Source organism: Pygocentrus nattereri, chromosome 3, assembly GCF_015220715.1.
Source record: "Pygocentrus nattereri isolate fPygNat1 chromosome 3, fPygNat1.pri, whole genome shotgun sequence".
NCBI lineage: Eukaryota > Metazoa > Chordata > Actinopteri > Characiformes > Serrasalmidae > Pygocentrus > Pygocentrus nattereri.
In genome coordinates this window covers 29,431,515-29,452,654 of record NC_051213.1, presented here as the reverse complement: position 1 = coordinate 29,452,654, position 21,140 = coordinate 29,431,515, and the positions used below count along the sequence as shown (strand labels likewise).

The 21,140-nt window shown below is 39.9% G+C and overlaps 1 protein-coding gene across 2 annotated transcripts in view; it reads right to left on the bottom strand.

Moving 5' to 3' along the window:
• zbtb7b (zinc finger and BTB domain containing 7B) overlaps nucleotides 1–18,440 on the bottom strand; it is a 49,599-nt gene extending 31,159 nt beyond the window's left edge. The window contains exons 1-2 of one of the 2 annotated variants that reach the window (XM_017712305.2): nucleotides 18,277–18,440; nucleotides 8,699–8,851 (exon numbers count right to left, since the gene is read on the bottom strand). The gene's annotated coding sequence lies outside the window, so the exon portion shown is untranslated. The remainder of the gene's footprint in view (nucleotides 1–8,698; nucleotides 8,852–18,276) is intronic. The other variant, XM_017712306.2, reaches the window with a different exon arrangement.
• Nucleotides 18,441–21,140: the final 2,700 nt, after the last annotated feature.

Sequence of the window (21,140 nt, the reverse complement as noted above, 5' to 3'; positions counted from 1 at the left end):
GCTAAACTGTAAAACACAGAAAAGGATTGAAATGTGGACCCCCCCCCCCCCCCCCCCAAAATAAAAATTGGTAACTCAAAGTTTTGCTTTGGATAAAACTAACCTGGTTGTTAACCAGGACATACATCTCTGTTGAAAAAAATCAGATGGCAAATTTAAAGCGAGAGCTGTGGAGTTAAGAGCAGTGTAATTCAGAATAGAATGTTTCTGTTTGTCTCAGAACGGATCCTCTCCTCCTACTCCTCTCGTAACAGATCACTTCGTTTCTCCCCGGCCGAAAATATGGTTTCCTCATCCTTCACACTAGCAGATTTCTGACTGAAAGCGACAAACTGCTGCTGCCCACATTTAAACTCAAAGAGCTGACAATATAAAGTCCCTAAAAAAAGATCTGAAAGCCTGAAATGCACACACAGAAGCCAGCGTTTCTATTATGGTTCCGGTCACTCCTGTTGTCCACCGTCCAGCATGACATCACCAGAAAAGCAGAAACTGAATGGAAGATGTGACTGTAGTATGCAGTGACAGTGGTGGAAACCAACACAGCTCTGGAGGAAAATCCATAACAGCCATCACTCTTAAAGAACTTTAAACTGCAAATTTGCTTACCCTGTCCTCCTTATACTAAATAAAAATGGACACATGAACTGTAAAGTCTATTTGGAAACATGGCTAAAAGCAGTTGGACTGATTTAAGAAGCCTAAGAAACTTCATGTGCAATTTCATACCAGGAAGTGGTTGGAAGCTGTATAATTTTAAAACCATTTTTTAGGCCTTGTATTATTATTATACTTACACGTGTAAACCCAAAGCCTAACTCTAACCTCTTGAAACCCAAAGCCTAACTCTAACCTCTTGAAACCCAAAGCCTAACTCTAACCTAATATTTTTTTTATCTTCACAAATACCTTTTTGCCATCTCCCCCATAACATTTTACTGTGAGCATCTGAGGATTTAATCAAATCATTTAAAAATGATGAAAACATGACCAAAATCATTAGACCACTGAAATGCCTTCCTCTTCATGAAGTTATTTTGTCAGTCTCCTCCACTCTCTTATGTAGGGAAAGTAAGTATGTCATTATCTTTCTTTACCATCTTTTGACATATTCATGTTGTATTTTTTTTATTAAAAAATAAGTCGAGGAATGCTTATTACATGACATTATACAATCAAGTTCTAAGATAATGAGGAGAAATAAAAGAGATACTCATACACAAGTAAAACCAAGGAAGTTAAATATAACATTTATGCGTAGCTTAACAGTACACAAAACAATTGAAAATCAAAATAGTAGTATTTTCCATAAATAAAGATAATCAATTTGGACTGAGAAATTACAATGGTCCTATGAAATAGATACCAAATGATGGAAAGTGTGATTTTCTAGTTTGCTGTGAGCATCCGGTGCACCTTCAAATAATCTGTTCTCTCTGTGCTTCAAGTGCACACGCACATACACACAGACACACACACGAGACAACATACAGACCGCTGAAGTAGTAGAGCTGCTCCAAAAGTCATATTAAGGAGGTCAATAGACATGTGACCACAGAGCAATTACGCCTCTTCCATACCACACAAGTCAATACTAGATTGGTCAGTTCTCAAACCATACTATTATAACATGTTTCTCACAGAAAACACACCAAAGGACAAAAAACCTCAAAAAGAACACAATTCAAACCAACGTCTACCTGACACACTGCTTAAGTCAAACATTTCTTTTGTAGATTGACAAAAGTCTTATTCTGGAAAGCAGCAATGCAACAACAAAGCCAAAACACTGTGAGACACACACACACACACACACACACACACACACACACACACACACACACACACACACACAGTGTTTCAGTTTCCCCAAAAGTACAGCAGCAGGCCCAGGAATGGAAATTTAGAGTCATGCTTCCCTGTTCATACCATGTGCTGTTCATGCAGTCCTCCAACTTTCATTCTCTCAGAGTCTTCTGCTTTTTCTCTCTCTACAACGCGCGTAGCTTTAGAACTTGTAAGCCACTGAGTGTGCATGTGCGTATGTATATGTGTGTGGTGGGGACCAGGCTGCTTTTAGGTGGGGCTCGGTGGTTACACATGGAAACAGGATTCTTACAGATGTACACAACAGAACACAATGTTATACTCCAAAAAATATTGTTTACTCTATTGTGTAAATAAAGCACACTTAACACATGATTGCTGAACATATGCCCACATGCAAATACACAAGCATCTACAACACAAGCATCTACAACCCATCATTTAAGATTTAAAGGATTCTACACAGTGAACATACAATGCAAGAACATATGTGCACTGGAGACTATCAACACTCAAGAGCATATTTACCTATGGTAGATGGCGCGCGCGCACACACACACACACACACACACACACACACACACACACACACACAGGGGACATTTGAATTTCAGTTATTGGAAATTCTGTGGCATTTCAACACACCATGAGAAGCAGGACACAGTTCCAGTCTTCCAAACCGATATCAGCTCTGTGGCTATTTGCATCTTCAGAAGTGATAGAGTTGGTCTGAACTAATGCACTCTCACTCACACACACATGCACATAATGTATGACTATGTGAGAGAAAATGAGAAACGGTGATCTATAACAAAATTACACAGAACCAAGTAACAATAGCTGCTATGCAATATTTGTGGTTGAAATATGAGGATGCAACAAATCATTTTTTGTAAAGGAGTAGGTAGTTGGAGAGGCGAGATGCATAACAGGCACATGATCATTTATCAATCTGAAGGTGATGAACTGCATACATTTTTAATGCTAGGGTCAATTATAACAAGTTAAAATGAAGCATCTATCATTCTATTCAAAATAAAAAATATTTTCTAACAAACATCTTAAGAAAATAAATGCTACGTGTATTGCTTTTACTGATTATACTACACTACTGAATAAATAGTTCCTGCAGTCACATTTGAGTATTAAGTGCATTTTTAAAGATTTTAAAGATGAGATACTAAACTGTTTCCTAAAGAACTGTAGTGGAATTGAATCACTGTGGGGTCAGAGACACCCCTCGTACTGACTGTACTGTGTGAGTGAAAGTAGGCCATAGTTGTTTTTTGTGCTGCTGCTGCCAGGAACTTTGCAAAATTCAACAAAACTAAATGTTTGCTGGGTGTAGGGTTTTTTTTTTTTTGGGATCATGATGGATAGACTACAAGATTTGGAGTTCACATTGGGCAGAACAGCTGCATATGTATGACTGTTTCTCACAGGAATGTACCTCTAAACTTCCATAAATCTTTATTTTACACTGAATTAATAATAATAATAAGAATAATAATAATAATAACAACAACAACAATAATAGTAATCATTATGATCATCATCAGCATTCTACAGTGAGAGGAAACTACTTGTATTTATTAACTGTTTTAAAAATGTAAACAGAATTTGGATTAAGGGATTTGGATTAAGAATTTGATAGTAAGGTTAAAAACTTTCTTTTAAAAAAAGGGAAAAGGTTTTTTTAATTTTTAAACTTTCAAACACAGACTTTCACCTCAAACTTACATAAACACTGGAAAAGCAACACATGTAGACTAGAGTCATATATTTATGTGAAGATGGTGATTTTCCTTAGTTTTTCACTGTAAAGAGTTCACTAGTGTAACTTTAGCTAGCTAGACAGCTAACAATATTAGCATGCCTGCTAGCAACCACTCATGTTTTCACACTAGAGAGAAATAAACCTTTGCTTGACTGTCCACATGATTCTGTGTGATTCTATGTCAATACAACTTGTGTTGTTTTTAGCTACTTAGTTTAGCCAGCAAGCAAGTTAATCAGCCAACCAAAATTTAACCTCAACTAATCTGTGCCACACTCATCTATGGGGATATACCTTTGACTAATGAAAAATCATTAACTTGCGCTAAAAAAAGGTTTATTAATAAGCAAACTTGATTAAAAAAAACACTTAGAAAGTACTACACTGTACACGACTGTTACAGAGCCTTTGCCTACAGCTTGCATTTTCACCTGATGGTGATGTCAGAACAAAACCAATAGAATTGTTCCAAAATTTTTTGGAAAAATATCTTGCTAAGAAAAATGATTCCTTTTCCTATAAAGTTACTATCTTGGAAAATCAAGGTTTTGTTGCAACAGATAGCTTCTAATATTACTTGATAATTTATAATGTTACCTATATTTTGCACAGACATAATGCAATACTGTTAATATGCGGTGGTTTTCTGCATTTGTGTGGTTGGAAATTACAATATTGGCAAAAACAGCATATTGACACTAGAGGTGTAACGATACCCCCATAATTCAATTCACAAAGCTAATATTTTGATGAAAATTTAGATGAAGAAAAATGATGACTATGTTGTTGCACACCTTACTAAAGACACTAGAGCTGGGAGGCAGCAGGAATGCTGGAGTGGTTTGTTGATTTGTGCTGGTTGTTTGCAAACTTTGGTGGTCAAACAATGCAACAGCATTAGGTGGCATAATTAGTAGAATGCTCATTCTCCATGTTGCACTGTCACATCTCCACAATACACGTTGTTACCTTGTTTACATAACAATATCACAATGTAACAATGGATTGTTACATCCTTAGTTACTAGTTACTGTTACACTCCTAGTTTTTGTTTCATTTGCATGTTCCCCAGCTCTCTGTGCCAGACTGGAAGTCTTTCTAGGTGCTGTTGCAAAGTATGTGCATGTGATTCTCTGTTTGTCCAGCCTACAGATTTTCACTGATATATATTTTGGGGCTAATCATAGATTTGTATGGTTGCACAAAAAAAAAGTTAAATAAAGGCAAAGCAAGTAAAAAAACAAACAAACAAACAAACAAACAAACAAACAAACAAAAAAACAGCCTGAGAAAGCGAAGTAAAGAATAATAATTTACATATTTTCATTTATATTTATAATTTAATATTTTGTTTGCACATTATTACTGTTATTATATCAGGTTAATTTTTTTAATTATACCCAATAATTGGTGGTATAAGCGAATACATTTTAAGTGTGTGAAAATGTGTAAAAATTACGTAAATCTGAATTAAAGCAAATTCAGTAATCCATTTTTTTGTGTATCTGAAGGGGAATAAAGAAGGATTTTAAAAAATTAATGTCAGGTTTGTGCTTGTGATTTCTGTGTTCATACACCAGTGCTCCTTCACAAAAAGCTTGATTTGCATAACACATTTTACAACTCTAACATGGCTTTATAAAAGAATAATAAACCAGTAGCTGCAAAGCAGTGAAATTAAACAGCATAAAAATGAACAATAGCATAAAAATAAAAAGCACTTTAGAATGAAAGGGAAAAGGGCAGCAGTTAGCAGCGACATCCAGTTGATGAACAGACCCACTACAACAGCACTGACTAAATAAGAAGAAAAAGGAATAAAACAATATGTATTTTTTGAAGGAGGGGTGTAGGACTGATGTGAGAATGAAGACAAAGGAGAATCACAAAGAGGAAATACGTAAAAATGTGGGAACTGGGGGTGAGGGAAATCAGACAGAGAAAAAGATGCTGAAGGGGGTCTGAGATTTGAGGAACGATCCCACAAGCCAAAAAAAGAAGGTGCTTCGCCTCCTTTTTTACTAAAAACAACTGAGTTCTTCGAAAACACACAAGAAAGGGTAAATGTGGGAGGGAGAGACAAAGGCTGCGTGTCAGAGTGGCAAAGAGATCACAAAAGATACTGACGCAGAGAGAACAGACAGGAAAATCAAGTCTGAAAAAATCCAAATCAGAGTTATCTGAGCAACGGGTGGGCGAAGGGGGGGGGGGGGGGGGGGGGGGTTGTTGGGCGGTGGGGGCTTGGAGTAAGAGAAAGGGGAAAACAACATGAACAGACAGAAATGGGGTAAGAGTGGGAGAGACAGGAAGCTGCATTGTGCACAGGTGCGCGGGTTTGCTTGTATGTGTATGTTGTGAGTCTGAACTTCATTCACATTCATTCTGGTAAAAATTTCAGGGGATTCAGTTGTATTTGGGGGCTAAATCATACCCAAAGAAAAACAACTGTGCTGAAGACGGATGCGGAGCTGCAGCGTTTTCTCAGTTTCTCTACCGTGGAACAAGCTTCTGTGGGCTGTCTGAACAATATACACCTATAAACTTCTCAGAGTCACAGAACATAATAAAGTAGTAGGTATCTAAGCTAAATATTGAAATGGTCCTAAAATTCAGCCCAATTAGATTTTGTTTGGATGGCTCTTACTCCATCATATACTGCAAAAAATCTGATAGTGAATGAACTGCATCAGTTTTGGAATTTTAGAATTGATATTAATAGACTCTGCATTCATTTTTTGGTCAAAATATTATTTTTGGTCTATTTTCAACTTCTAAAAAGTGCTGTTTTTATTGTCAATAATGTAAATAGTCCCTCCTCTTATATTTGTGAAGTCAGTTTGTTTAAATAAATAAATTTTTTAAAATCTTAATTGCACCAAAATAACCAAACCAAACTGAAAATGTCAAATTAAAAATTTCATGATATATTGAACTGTTTCATAAAGATTTAAGATTGAATTGAAATGAGATCAGAGATTTGCAGATCTATAAACCAGTGCTCAGCAGAATCTAGCCAGGGAAATGATACACAGTGTCACACGTAAGCGAGCCAAATTCAGGCAGCCAAATTTACCCAGACTGCATTTGTGTGTAGATTATCCAACTCTGCCATAAGGGGGTGTTACAAAAGTGCAGCATTCAATTCATAAAGTCGTGCAGTAATAAAATTCAGTTCTCTAATAAACACACAGGGCACTTCTAATGCAAATGAGTTTTAAAGGTTTAAAAATAGCATGCATATGCATTCTTTGGAATCACACTAGGCATGTGCATCAGTAAAGTTGTGTGTGTGTGTGTAAGGTGTTAGCCTTTCATCTGCACTATCTGTATCTGGTCAGCACTTTCGTGTCTACCCTCAAGTCTATGTGAGAACTCAAGAAAAGATGTGTGTTTTGTTGAAAGGGGTACTTTGTGTCCACGTGTGTGTGTGTGTGTGTGTGTGTGTGTGTGTGTGTGTGTGTGTGTGTGTGTGTGTGTGTGTGTGTGTGCGTTAGCTTACAGAATTGCGTTAATACCCCATAAGGGAGGGTCCTCACAGTTTTAGTTGTGTGTGTTTGTGAAATGTTGCAAAACCAACTGATCCTCATCAATTTCCTGTTTCTCCACTCTTTCTGTCTCTCTTTCTCTCTGTCTCTGTAGCTCTCGATCTCTGTGGGTCTCTCATAGATAGAGTGATAAAGCTATAGACAAAAAGAGATGGGGCAGAAATACAGCAAAGAGAAAGAGAGACCATGACAGAAAAGAGATTAAGCTCAGATGAGACAGGGCACCGCTGTCACAGACAGAGAGACAGAGAGAGAGAGAGAGAGAGAGAGAGAGAGAGAGAGAGAGAGAGAGAGAGAGAGAGAGAGAGAGAGAGAGAGAGAGAAATAAGGATTCCAAACTGACTGATGGAACAGAATATACACCTAGGTTTCGTTTATTATGTTTAGGTTTAGTTTGTTTGGTGTCCAAAAACTTAATTTAGCTTGGGTTGTATTGTCACCAAGAAAAAAATAGCGGATGGAAATTTGCACATTAAGATCTATACTCTCACCCAGAGAAGTTTAGCTACAGGGCTTGATCAGATTTTCTGTAAGACCCCCATCTCTCGGAAGAGGAATCTTGTGATCTTAGTGCTGATCAAGCCTTCTGTCACTCACCACCCTGTGATCCATCTGACTACATGCATGGTGTGTGTGTGTGTGTCTATTGACGTCTGTCTGGTGGTCAGTTGTCAATATGACTGAAACTTGAATCAGAAAAAGGAAATGCCACTCCACTTCCTCTAGCAGTACAGACAGTGCAGAAGGTTTAAAAAGCTGAACGCTGCTTTTTTTCCCACTGCCACCCCCCCCACACACCCGCCGGCAACCCCCACTGTCTCTCTCTTCCCCTCCGCCACAGCATGAAACTGAAACTCCTAAAGTGTGATCAGGGGGAATTTTACATGGGTCCCTATGCCCTGATTAAAACACTTACAGGAATGTGTGTGTGTGTGTGTGTGTGTGGCGGGCGGGGGGTGTATGTGTGTGGGTGAGCATGATACAGTGCGGTTCAGGGTCTTTTTAGAGGAAGGTCTATGATAAAGCAAACGAACAATCATATGGCCATGACATAAATGCCAAAACTCTCATTCGAACACACACACACACACACACACACAAATGATGAGCATTTCAAATATTTATCAATATTTCAGTAGTAATAAGTACACTGGTTAGTGATGGAATAATAAAAGGTCACAGGCCAGTAACCGTGTGTAACTACCATAAAAATGTATTATTTTAACAGCGAGGTGCTACCTGAGAACGAAACCTCTCACACTTCACTTTATTTTGCAGTCGTTCTCTTCCACATCTCTCCAGCTCCTTTTACTGAACTTCAATTGTGCAATCATCTTCAGCTCCAACCAAAATTTACTGCAATTTCAAATCAGAAAGTGACCCAAAAACTGAAAATCTAAGTAGTGACACTATTAAAGACTGAAAAAAAAAACTAAAATAAATGTTACCATCAAATCCACAATACTTGACTTCTGCATCTGTTTTGAGTCATGAACTGGTTTACTGCATCCCAAACACAAACACACACTCATACTCTAAGATTTCTTACCTAAATCCCATAAACTCCTGGGTGGATGATTCTGCACTTTCACTTCTCCTGTCTAGACGGCACAGTTCTCGCCTGGCTGGGAGTAAGGGCTGCTGGGTAAACTGACGGCTCGAGCTGATGAACCGTGTGTGCGATCCCACAGAGACTGGCTGCCTGATATAGAAAAATACCATATTTTGATTATACTTCTATATCATGGTTGCAATAAGTCTTGCAATTTACTAAAAAAACATTCATAAATCCATGGGTTTAAAGATTGGCTTGCATTATTGTGACCAAAATTATGTATAAAGTCTTGATTCAAGCAAGAAAAACTCATCAAGAGCATGTGTGATTGACCAAAATGCTTACAGCACACAAAAGGTTGAGGCTCATCTGCATATTTCAGCCTCACCTACTTGCAAAAGCCAGCACTGTGATAACAATATATTGTACAGCTCTAACCAAGACATATACTCCCACCTTCCAACAAATTGAAACAGATACAGATGGGACTATTTTGTCATCTTTACTGACCACAATAATAATAATAATCTGTATGTTTTATGGACACAGCATGTAATGACACTCTCTAGGTAGGCAGGTGTTTTCCAACAAATGGCTTCAGGCTGATGACAATACTCAGACACAACACATACTTTCTCAACCTTCCACAGAGTTTCTCAAACATAACTTTATTTTTATTTCATTATAAGTATAACACACTTATTATACTTTGTCTTTATGCATGCATTTGCCACAACAAATTCTTTATTTAAGAAAACATTTGGTTAATAAACTATTCTTCTGATACCAAAACATAACCAATTCTGCCTCTGTGCGCTGAAATATTTTCACTCTGATAGTTAACGCTACTGGGTATCCGTACAGCTCATCAAAGGCAGAAGACAGGATTTCAGTGTCATGTGTTAAGCATGTTTGGATGTTGCTCTTCAGGCCTTATGATATGGATACAGAGGATTTCCCTCACTTCACAATCATACCACAGATTCACAGACATGCTGCAGTATAGACTAAAACTATTTTTACAAGTACATAAGACACTAAGGAGACAAACCATGCCGTTGGTCCTAAAAATAATCAGGGATAAAAAAGAATTTAATAATACACAAGCGCCTCTATGGTAAGCTTACATCATGTCCGTTAGACTGAGTCAGATGAGGCTACTACAATGCCGAAGGTAAAATCATCTCATTCTTACACATCTTGCACACACAGATACAACCAATTTAATTTACGTTGAAAAATGCAGTGCAGGAGAAAACAACGCGAGAAACGGGTTGATAATGACAGCCCAGAAAGGACACTCGGTTTACTACGTCATCCCGCTAACGCAGCGTCGCCCCCATTTATCACCACCTCAAAACACAAAATTGGTCATCTTTATCAGTATTTCAGTAGTAATAAGTACACTGGTTAGTGATGGAATAATAAAAGGTCACAGGCCATTAACCGTGTGTAAGTACCATAAAATGTATTATTTTAACAGCCAAGTGCTACCTGAGAACGAAACCTCTCGCATTTCACTTTATTTCGCAGTCGTTCTCTTCCACATCTCTCCAGCTCCTTTTACTGAACTTCATTTGTGCAGTCACCTTCAGCTCCAATCAAAATTCACCCAGTGCTACCCAAAACACAAAATTGGTAATCTAAACTAACCCCATGTATTTTTTTTAGCAGAGATAACCCAATTAATAGACATATGTAGGTTGATGTCCAAGACTAGTTTGACTTTTACCATTAGATAATGATGGACCCATCTCCCAATACACGTCACCATCGGTCCCTTCGGATTTTCCGTAACTCACCTTTCTGCTTAAAACAAAGTACTGTATATTAAGTTTGTCGTTTTTAAATTTCCATACAGAGTCTGGCAGGTGAAAATGTGATTAACTAATCTTTCACCCCATTAGCGCTAACAGGCTAAATTATGTCATAGCTAGCTACCTCTAGACCTAACTTCGGAGCTTCTGAATTATTTGCTTATACACCATTCATTTCAAGGCAATACTTACCGTTAGTTTTTAACCACCCTCAGTGTGGAGCTTTGATAAGACAACCTTAACTAGATTGTCGTATCAGGTTGTCGCTAGCTAGCATGACTGGCTAAAATCCACTAACTTCACGTTAATGTTGCTGTGCCACGAAAAATCAACGTTAACTTGAGTATATCGTCGAGTAAATGACCAAACTTAGAGGCGTACGGACACATCGTTATAATTCTGTTAATATGTCTCGGGTGTATTCTGTGTGAAAATACCATTCAGAAGTATTAAACTAACGGCACTTTCCTCTCAGCTGTAGGGGCTCAGGCGGCCGTTGGTTCGGCCGAGCTGCTGGGTGTCCGTTAAGATTTGAATTTGAAATGAGAGCGCGCGCGGGCCGCAGCATTGCAGTAGATAGCTACTGATTAAACCGCCGCTCATCTTAAACACCATTCAGATAAAGCCCTGCTGCATGAAACTGCAGCACAGTGCGACAGGCGAACACAAGTCTGCCCAATGGCCTTAACAACTGTACAAACAGCAGAGAGGATGGACCGAGTATAGCTGTTACAGCTTCAGTATATTCAAGCTTCGTATTTATGCTACACTTGCATGATAATCATCTTCTTTCAGGGCGGGACGGTTCAACTACATATTTCCAGTAGGAAGATACTGGCAGAATACGGAGCCCATAAAGTGCTACTGCAGAAAAAACATCGCGCTCTCTTGCAATGGTTTTATATTCCCTCGTTTTGCGTTCTCTCGCAAAATATCTGCATTCTTGCAATAATTTTGAGTTCCCTCGCAACAGTTTTGCGTTTGCTTGCAATTATTTTGCGTTCCTGCCTTCCGCCCGATGACAGCTGGGATAGGCTACAGCACCCCCCGCGACCCTGAGGGAGAAGCGGCTTAGAAGGTGTGTGTGTGTGTGCGTGTGTGCAAATTCCATTTGCAAGGGAAAGCTAAATCATAGTGTATTTTTTGTACCACAGCCCTTAGGTCTGCTCTGCAATGTACAGTTTTCACTTTCCTATCTGCTTTTGGTTAATTTCATTTCCCGTGCCAACTTAAAACGTGTAATGCTCTTCATCAAATGACATTTTTTGATATGTTGTGACACCAGATTTTTTATTTATTTATTTTTTTGGTAAAATGCACACAAATATGCAAGGAGGTCCATTGAGGAAAGTAGAACAACCTTATAGCTGCATTCAAAATTATAATGTTAGAGGCTCCCACATACACTATTTCCAAAAGTATTCACTCATCTGTCTTCACACGCATGTGAACTTGAGTGACATCTCATTCTAAATCCATAGGGTTTAATATGATGTTGGCCCACCCTTTGCAGCTATAACAGCTTCAACTCTTCTGGGAAGGCTTTCCTCAAGGTGTAGGTCAGGACTCTGTGCAGACCAGTCAAGTTCTTCCACACCAAACTCGCTCATCCGTGACTTTATGAACCTTGCTGTTGTTCGCTGGTGCACAATCATGTTGAAACAGGGGCCGTCCCCAAACTGTTCCTATAAAGTTGGGGGCATGAAATTGTCCAAAATCTCTTGGTCTTGGACCAACTCCTGAAGAACAACCCCACAGCATAATCACCCCTCCACCAAACTTTACACTTGGCACAATGCAGTCAGAGAAGTACCGTTCTCCTGGCAACCGCCAAACCCAGACTTGTCCATTGGATTGAGAAGCATGAATAGTTACTCCAGAGAACACGTCTCCGCTTCTCTAGAGTCCAGTGGTGGCGCTTTACACCACTGCATTTGACGCTTTGCATTGCGCTTGGTGATGTAAGGTTTGGATGCAGCTGCTCGGCCATGGAAACCCATTCCATGAAGCTCTCTACGCTGTTCTTGAGCTGATCTGAAGGCCACATGAAGTTTGTAGGTCTGTAGCGATTGACTCTGCAGAAAGTTGGTGACCCCTGCGCACTATGCGCCTCAGCATCCGCTGACCCCACTCTGTCGTTTTATGTGGCCGACCACTTTGTGGCGGAGTTGCTGTTGTTCCCAATCGCTTCCATTTTGTTATAATACCACTGACCTTTGACTGTGGAATATTTAGTAGTGAGGAAATTTCACAACTGGACTTGTTTCACAGGTGGTGTCCAATCACGGTACCACTGGAATTCACTGAGCTCCTGAGAGCGACTCATTCGTTCACTAATGTTTGTAGAAGCAGTCTGCAGGCCTAGGTGCTTGGTTTTATAAACCTGTGGCCATGGAAGTGATTGGAACACCAATTATTTGGATGGGTGACTGAATACTTTTGGTAATATAGTGTCTCTACATTTAACATTTTTAGTCAAACACAAAACACTAAAATACCTTAATAAAATTCCTTATGTTTATAGTTGTTATTATTTTACTGCTTTTTGTTTTATTGTTGTTTTATTATTGTGTTATTATTGCTGCTATTTATCTAAAAAAAATCAAATAAAACAAATGAAAGAAACCCACTTATTTTACTGTATATTGGCAGAGCCAAAACTAACATAACATTCTAAAGGAATGATCGATCACAGACCAATGGAATACTCAATATTATTAATAGGTGATTTTACTTCTGTTATTATTTCATAGGCCAATTTACACTATAACACTGGGTGTTACAACTGTCCCTGGTTTAGATGCAAACAGGTTCCTTGTCCTTACATCCTTATTTTGGAAATATAAATCATGCAAATACATTTTTGACTCTGAATTTCTTTTTTGCCAAGTGAAAGAAACATGCAAAACAATCATAGTGATAGTGATTTATTTTACCTCAGTTCTCTTCATTTATTTCTTTTTATGAAAATGCAAATGCTTCAGCAGGAGGTGTCACATAAACAAAATTAATAAACATAACCAGAAAAACAACATGATAAACATGTCCAAGGGTACAGTTACATAAAGACTCCCAAGGATTTACAAATGTCTACAGTTTTTACAGCCTTTCCATTTGTCAAAAGAAGAACATATTTGTTTTATACAAGAATCACACTAGTGAAATATTGCTTAATTTTAGAATGGCTTAATAATAATAATAATAATAATAATAATAATAATAATAATAATAAGTGACAGGAATGAGCTGGAGGAAGTTCCGGGGACAGGGTCATCTGGGATTCTCTGCTCTCTCAACTGCTACCACGACCCTATCTGGACTAAGCAGTTAACGATGATGATGATGATGATAATAAGTGGCACTGTGATCATGATTTGGGCTGCGATCTTAATGGCTGAATGAACCTTTTTTCTGTGTGCTTTCTTTGATTTGGTAGCCTTATGTTATCCACATGGTAGTTAGCTCTGTGAAACTACAGCATGAACAGATTTAATACTGTTGGTTAAATTACATGTTTTGCTGATTTTCTAAGATAAGAAAAACACATCCTACACATTGTCCCAATTTCTATTTACTTTCTCTTTTAGTACACAATTTTTATTTATTTTCCCAAGTTCATATTAGAAAAAAAGTAAAACGTGCCTTAATTTTTGCAGACACACACACAATTTGTGTTTTCTTTTTTCCCTAATATGTTAAATTCAGCAAACAGGCATTAAAATGTGCAGAAGCGTGTTCTCCGTAGAGAACTTATTTTCACTTAGCCTAATGTATAATTTTTCACTAAGTGTGCTGCATTAAAGAACTCATTTACAAAAACAAATGTACACATACACACTGAAGTGCAACAACCTTTTTTCCAAAATCATAGATTAAACATATGATGCTTCACACACAGGCACTGTTCCAAACACACAGCCTCTCTGTAAGTGAGCTACAGATTTGCTGGCACTGAGGAAACTGTGAGAACAGCGCAAGCTCCAGGTGACTAAATTACACAGGTAATTACGTTACCATGGTAGTGACGTCAGGAAGGGGGTGGGGGCGGACTGGTTCAGGTTATCAGAGAACAGCAGCTCCGCTGTCTGTCACACAGGCAGAAAGGCCTCAGAGAGGTCACTGCTGAGTTGACCACTGTAAGAATATCTAAGTCAGAGGTTTAATGTGCATTATACACAGGTTTAAACTGCTTACCCATCAGGAAACCTGTAGGATTTGTGTATAACCATGCAGGACATTCATGTTTGGCACACTATATGTCCAAAAATATCCTGACACCCCTTCTAATTAGTGAATTCAATTAACGTGAATCAGAAATCATAAAGCATTTTCCCACAGTACTGGGACATACGCTCAGCATTATGCTGGGGTGATGAAATGCAATATTACTGATTAATATTATTTATGCTGCTCAAAGTGTGTCCTGCGCACCAAACATTACATTTGGTCCACCAGAAAGTGACCCCACTCCCTCATCCAAACATATTTTATACTACACATCATTTTTTACATTCAAAATGTTTTTTGAAGTAATATAGGTTAATGTTAGAAAATACATTTTGAAAAACCTTTTTTATTTGTATATTGCTTCGTCTTTTGGCCTGCAGCTTACCACAAACATAGCACTATGGCCACTCAGGCCAAAAGGCTTGGGCATTCCTGTTATAAGAGGCAGGCAAAGGACACTTGACAGAAGATTAACAAGAATTTTGTCTTTTACATGATGTAATATTATAGTGATATGATGAACTGTGCTTAGTATGACCAAGCACATTAACTAACAAGGTAAAAAAAACAAGAAAAGGTCAGTTTTGATTTCAGGTTGACTACGGTGCTGGCACAAGCATTTATTTGTGCACACACAGTTCGCATAATCTCTGTGGTTGCACCAACACGGCATCGGCGCCGATACAAGTACTTAAATGCAATACTGGTATCAGCAATTGGGATACTGATACCACCAAGCAATTTCTGCGCCAGTAAATTCAACTTAACAATACAGCAGTGGTGTGGGTTGATAAGCAGTAGTAAAAATGCCCATGGCAAAATCTGTAATACCAGTTTTGGTGGGAAGACAATGGTAGTGGGTCATATACCAGGTGAAATTGTTCTGAATGTATTAGTTTCACCAGTATGCAACAAATAAGCCAAATAACACAACATACATATAGTCCAAAACACACTAACAGTAGCCCTTTACCTGAATGGCAAGATATCTTTCTGCAATCACTCATCTCCCAATTAAAGTCAGTCCAGGTTGTTATTGAGGGAGCAAACATTATGAAAGGAACTGTCAGTCTCCTGTGGTAAGGATAGCCTTTAGCACAGAAGCCCATTAGCTGGACTAGTGTGTCCACTAGTCTCACCAGCAGTGCACCTCCACTCGGTCAGCTACATCAGACAGTGTTGTGGTCTTGTAGCCTGGTGCTCCCATCCAGCTGAGAAATCCACTGAGCCAGCTAGTATTGACAGGGTGAATGGCTGTAATATTTACTTTATTTACTCCAGCAGAGTCTGACACTCAGAGGTGTAAGTGCATATGTACAGGATGCATGTATGAGACAGCTGACTTGAGAAAATCAGGTGTGAAACATCATTTAACACACTTTTTCACTAAGCCAGAGAAGCAACTGTGTTTTTACTCTTATGTACCATAGATTTTTCCTAATATAGTTCTGCTTCAAATAAAAATATATTAATAAAAATATTTTACTGCTAATGGAATGGGATGCGCTGGAGCAGCTGTACATGAGCCTAAAGTCACCCTGCCCAAAGCCAAGCCTCAGCTAGAGGGGTATAAAGCCAACCAGCATTAGAATGTGTAGCAGTGGAACTGCTTTCTCTGGATTGATGGAGCTCCATCATGAGGAGGTTTGTGTGTGGTTCATGATCCAGAACTAATCATTTAACATCAGTACGTGATCTCACTAATGGTCTTGTTGCTGAACACTGTTCCAACATCTACTGTAAAGTCTTCCCAGAAGAGCAGAGGCTGTTACTGCAGCACAGGGGGGACAAACTCGGTAATAATGATTTCAAAAACATTGGATGAGTAGATAATTACAAATGTTTGGATGTACGTCACATGACAGCCTAAGACAAGAACACTCAGTTCTTGCATGCCTGAGCAGAAAAAGGTAAATATTGCTTTAGAACGTAGTTCCAGAACACCCACTATTTCAGACCACCGAGTCACAGGTAAGGGCCACAGATGAGCACCCTGAGCTGCAGGTGGTGGCCGTCAGCCCTTCCTGAGCTGGTTGAGCTGGTTGAGCCGGTCCACTCAGCCCTTCTGGGAGAGTCAGAAACATGTTTCGACTAAAAGGAAGTAGTACCTCAACCTGCTCCTCAACTGCAAAGAGAGTGGCAAGCTGAACTCATGTAGTACCATGCTGACCTGACCTGAACTGAATGCCTTTATAAAGTACATTACAATCAGACAGCACTGGGAATCTGTCTCAATCGAACTGTGTCAATATAAAGTTACAACACACCCACAGTCTGCACTGACAAGGCAGAAAAAAAACATACACCCATAGCCGCATCTGCACACTCACACACACCCTGCACATACGCGTACATATGTGCACAGTATAAACAGAGACGAAGCAGGGTATGAAACAAAACATTTTGCTAATCAAGAGCGAGCAGTCAGATTGTATACACTGGTCCATGACATGATAAGAACATATGAGTGTCTCTGTTGCAAAACTGTTTGTTTTTAGCTTTTAATTCTACTTTGTGCAGGACCGTTCACAGGGCACTTCAGACTGTTTTGAACAGTTCCAATAAATAGTAAGGTTCCTTTCTGGAAATGTGGTTTCTGTCTGATTAATGTTTAGAATACTGCGTGAAGTTCCCTTCTGTGTCATTTTTTCAGCAAAGAAAATGGAACAAAACTGTCCGAACAAAACAAACTGTCTGTTAGTAACACATTTTTTCCAGCACCCAGGAAGAATAGGTTACTAACTTTCTTAATGCACTCAGCTCATGATGATCAACTTTATCAATACTGCCCAGCCTGCCAATCAGCCGTAAAAGGTGCATGTAAGGGTCAGATTCTTGCCTAAGAAAGCCTGTTCAAGTTTAGTTTTATAGCTCTGGGCCTTCTATCAGTGGAAAGCTAAGGACGGCCCTAATCCAACCCGGAACCGGACCCTCAGCCTGACCCTGATTCAGACAGCCGGTGATACAGCAGCTCCAGCAGGGTAAGGCTGAGTCCCATTAAAGCCACTGTGTATGAAAGTTTGATGAAGAGGGGCAGAGAGTCTACAGCAAAGCTCACACAGAAGCAGCAGGATGCTGTGGGTGGGAGCTGTTAACTCTGTAGCTTGAGTAGCTCAGTAACTGTGAGCTCCCCAACACCCCCCCCACCCCCCCCCCCCCCCCCCCCCCCCTCTCCCACGCTCACGCTCGCTCTCTCTCGCTCTCTCTCTCTCTCTCTCTCTCTATCTATCTGACTCTCTCTAGCTCTCCCCAAGCTGCCTCACCTGTCCTCAGGTAACCGCACCGCGTGACAAGGCGAGAGCAGCAGCGACCTTCAGCAGAAGCAGCAGCGGGACACACACACACACACACACACCGGGGGGAGGGAGCGGATGAGTGCGAGTAAAGCTCGCGCTCTGCTCCCTTTCTGTCCCGAGCCGGTGAGTTTCGCTCGAACACTCTTCTTCCACTCTGACGACCCACTCACACATCTCCCCCTCACTAATCACACACCACCCGGCACTCTCCCACTCTCTCTCTCCTGCTTACCTGTCTCTCTGTCAGAGTCTCTCTCTCTCTTCTTCACCTGTCGCTCTGCGTCCCACCTGTCCGCGCGCGCTTCCGGTACACTGCCACCCTGCGCGCGCCCCTCCGTCACCTTTCCGCGACTCCGCTTCCGCTCACGGACGATTCCCACCCACACGCACACACACTCACACGCACACACCATCCTAACCCCACCCACACCATCCTTCGCCCTCCCTCACACACGATCGCGTACATACATGCACACACGCGCGCGCGCGCACACACCCCCTCCTCCAACCCTCCACTCTTTCTCTCTCTCGTAATCTTCCTCCTCCTCCTCTTCTATTAAACCCAGGAAGCGGTTTGTCCTACTTACTGCTGCACGGTTATCTCCACCCGTATTCCGCCAGGCTCCGCCCCCTGTGCTGCGATTGGCTGATATTTCGACAACCAGCCCGCCAATCGGTGACGGGATTGGCTCCTTGGCTTTACTGGGGGTGTGTATACGTAGTGCCCAGTCAGTAAGATGGGCAGTCAGATATACATGCACATACAGAACTGTGTAAATGTCTTAGGTATCTAAGCACATTGCTTACAACTTTTTATATGGGGAGTAAAGGTGATACCAGTACATGGCATTAGAATGAATACAACTAAACACTGATGTTAAAAAAAATCATATCTTGTGAGATAAACTGCACCAAACGGCCACTTCATTAAGTACACCTACCTTGTATCTACACTCATTGTCTATTTTTCCAGCTCCACTTACCATATAGGTTCACTTTATACTTCTACAATTACAGACTGTAGTGCATCTGTTGCTCTGCATACTTTGTTACCCCCTTTATCCTGCTCTTCAATGGTCAGGACCCCCACATGACCACCACAGAGCAGGCATTGTTTGGGTGGTGGATCATTCTCAGCACTGCAGTGACACTGATGTCGTGGTAGTTTGTTAGTGTGTGTCGGGCAGGTGAGAGTGGATCAGACACAGCAGTGTTGCTGGAGAATAATACCTGCTCTGTGGGGGTCCTGTGGGGGTCTTGACTATTGAAGAACAGGGTGAAAGGGGCTAACAGAGTATGCAGCGAAACAGATGGACTACAGTCTGTAACTGTAGAAGTATAAAGGGAACCTGTATGGTAAGTGGAGCTGATAAAATGGACAAAGAGTGTAAAAACAAGGAGCTGTACAAAGTGAAGCGGCCGGTCGGTGTATGTCGACCTTAAATGAATGAACTGTGTTGACTTAGTACCTGGTTGACATAAAAATGAATGATTGAAAGTACATTTCAATGGATGAAAACTATTCATTTTGACAAAAAGAGAACTTCATTTTAAAAAAACCTAAATAAATTGCTTTGAAATGTATTTACTTCTGTTCCATCAACACTTTAACTTTTTGTTGCCTGTGTAAACTGATTCTATTTTTAGTGGAAATGTGTGGCATAACTGAATTAAACTCATGCAAAGTTTTTTTTTGAGTATATAGCCACTGTCAGAACAATCCTGATTTTTTTTATTTTTACATTGTTTTACACAATTTGAAAACACCTCCTGGCCTTTATATTGTGTTAAAAGGTCATGATGGATGGTCCAGCAGAAATGCTCCAAATATACAAAAATCTTATTATATTAACTGATATTAAAATTTAAGAATTTTTTTCTTTCTTTTGCCTGTAAACATACCACAGTCACTGAAAATCAAATTCCCAAAATTGCTAATTTAGCAAGAGAAGGAAAAGCCTTGTAAGCCTTCTTTACAATAGATACAAACTACAGGACACAAAAGAAATGGAGCATTTCTTTCAAAGGATGTTCTTTCACTTAGTGTTTTGATGATTTGGTAGAGAGCACTGTCTCGGGTGGAGATCACATCAGTCCAAAATCCTTAGGTGTTCAACTAGGTTGAGATCCGGTGACTGTGAAGACATAGCATATGATTTACTTTATTTTCATACTCATCAAACCATTCAGTGTCCCCTCCTGCCCTGTAGATGGGAACACTGTCATCCTGGACGAGACTCCAATTGCAATAGAAATATTTCATTACATAAAAGATGATGCATCACATTATCTTTGTATTGATTTGCAGAGACTCTTGGACCCAAAGTATGCTAAAAATGCTCCCACAGAATAACAGAGCCACCTGACTCTCCACTGTAGGGGTCAAGCATTCACTTCTGTACCACATTCTTTGTGCATATCACACATACACTCACACATTTTGAGAATATGGTGAAAGATGACTCATCTGACCATATCTTGTTTTCCCACATCTCTGCAGACCAGTGTCATGAACTCTGTGCATTCGTGTTTGTGATGACGGGTTTATGCTCTTCAGTACTGTCCCTCTCTGGGTATTTGTGGACGGACTGTTCTTGCTGACACAGTCTGATCATGTCCTTTGTTGGCAATCTCAGTCACCTGAGGAACAGTTGCTCTTCTGTTTTCCCCTACATATCAGACTAATGCACGAGCATCACTGGCACTGAAAGCACACTTTCGACCACAGTTTCCAACCCTGTTCACTGATGCTTTTCCCATGGGTCTAAATGTAGAGGTCAGTTTTTTCACTGTTCCTATTGAAACACTTGCCGGTCCAGTAGTGTTAATGAAGTGTCTGCCATCCACGCCCCAATAATAAACAGTACTGTGCATGAATTGTGGACCACACTTCATTTATTTAATTTCCCTTCAAATTGACAATTAAGGACAAATGATTCATTATTTAGGATATATTTCTGAGAAGATTAGATATAAGACAATCCAAATGCACAAGGAAGGATAAGTCAAAGGAAAATGAATGGAAAAAAACAAGAGTTGCCAAAAACTGGAGTTAAAAAGTGTTAAAGGTTATAGAGAAAATGGGACTACTAACAA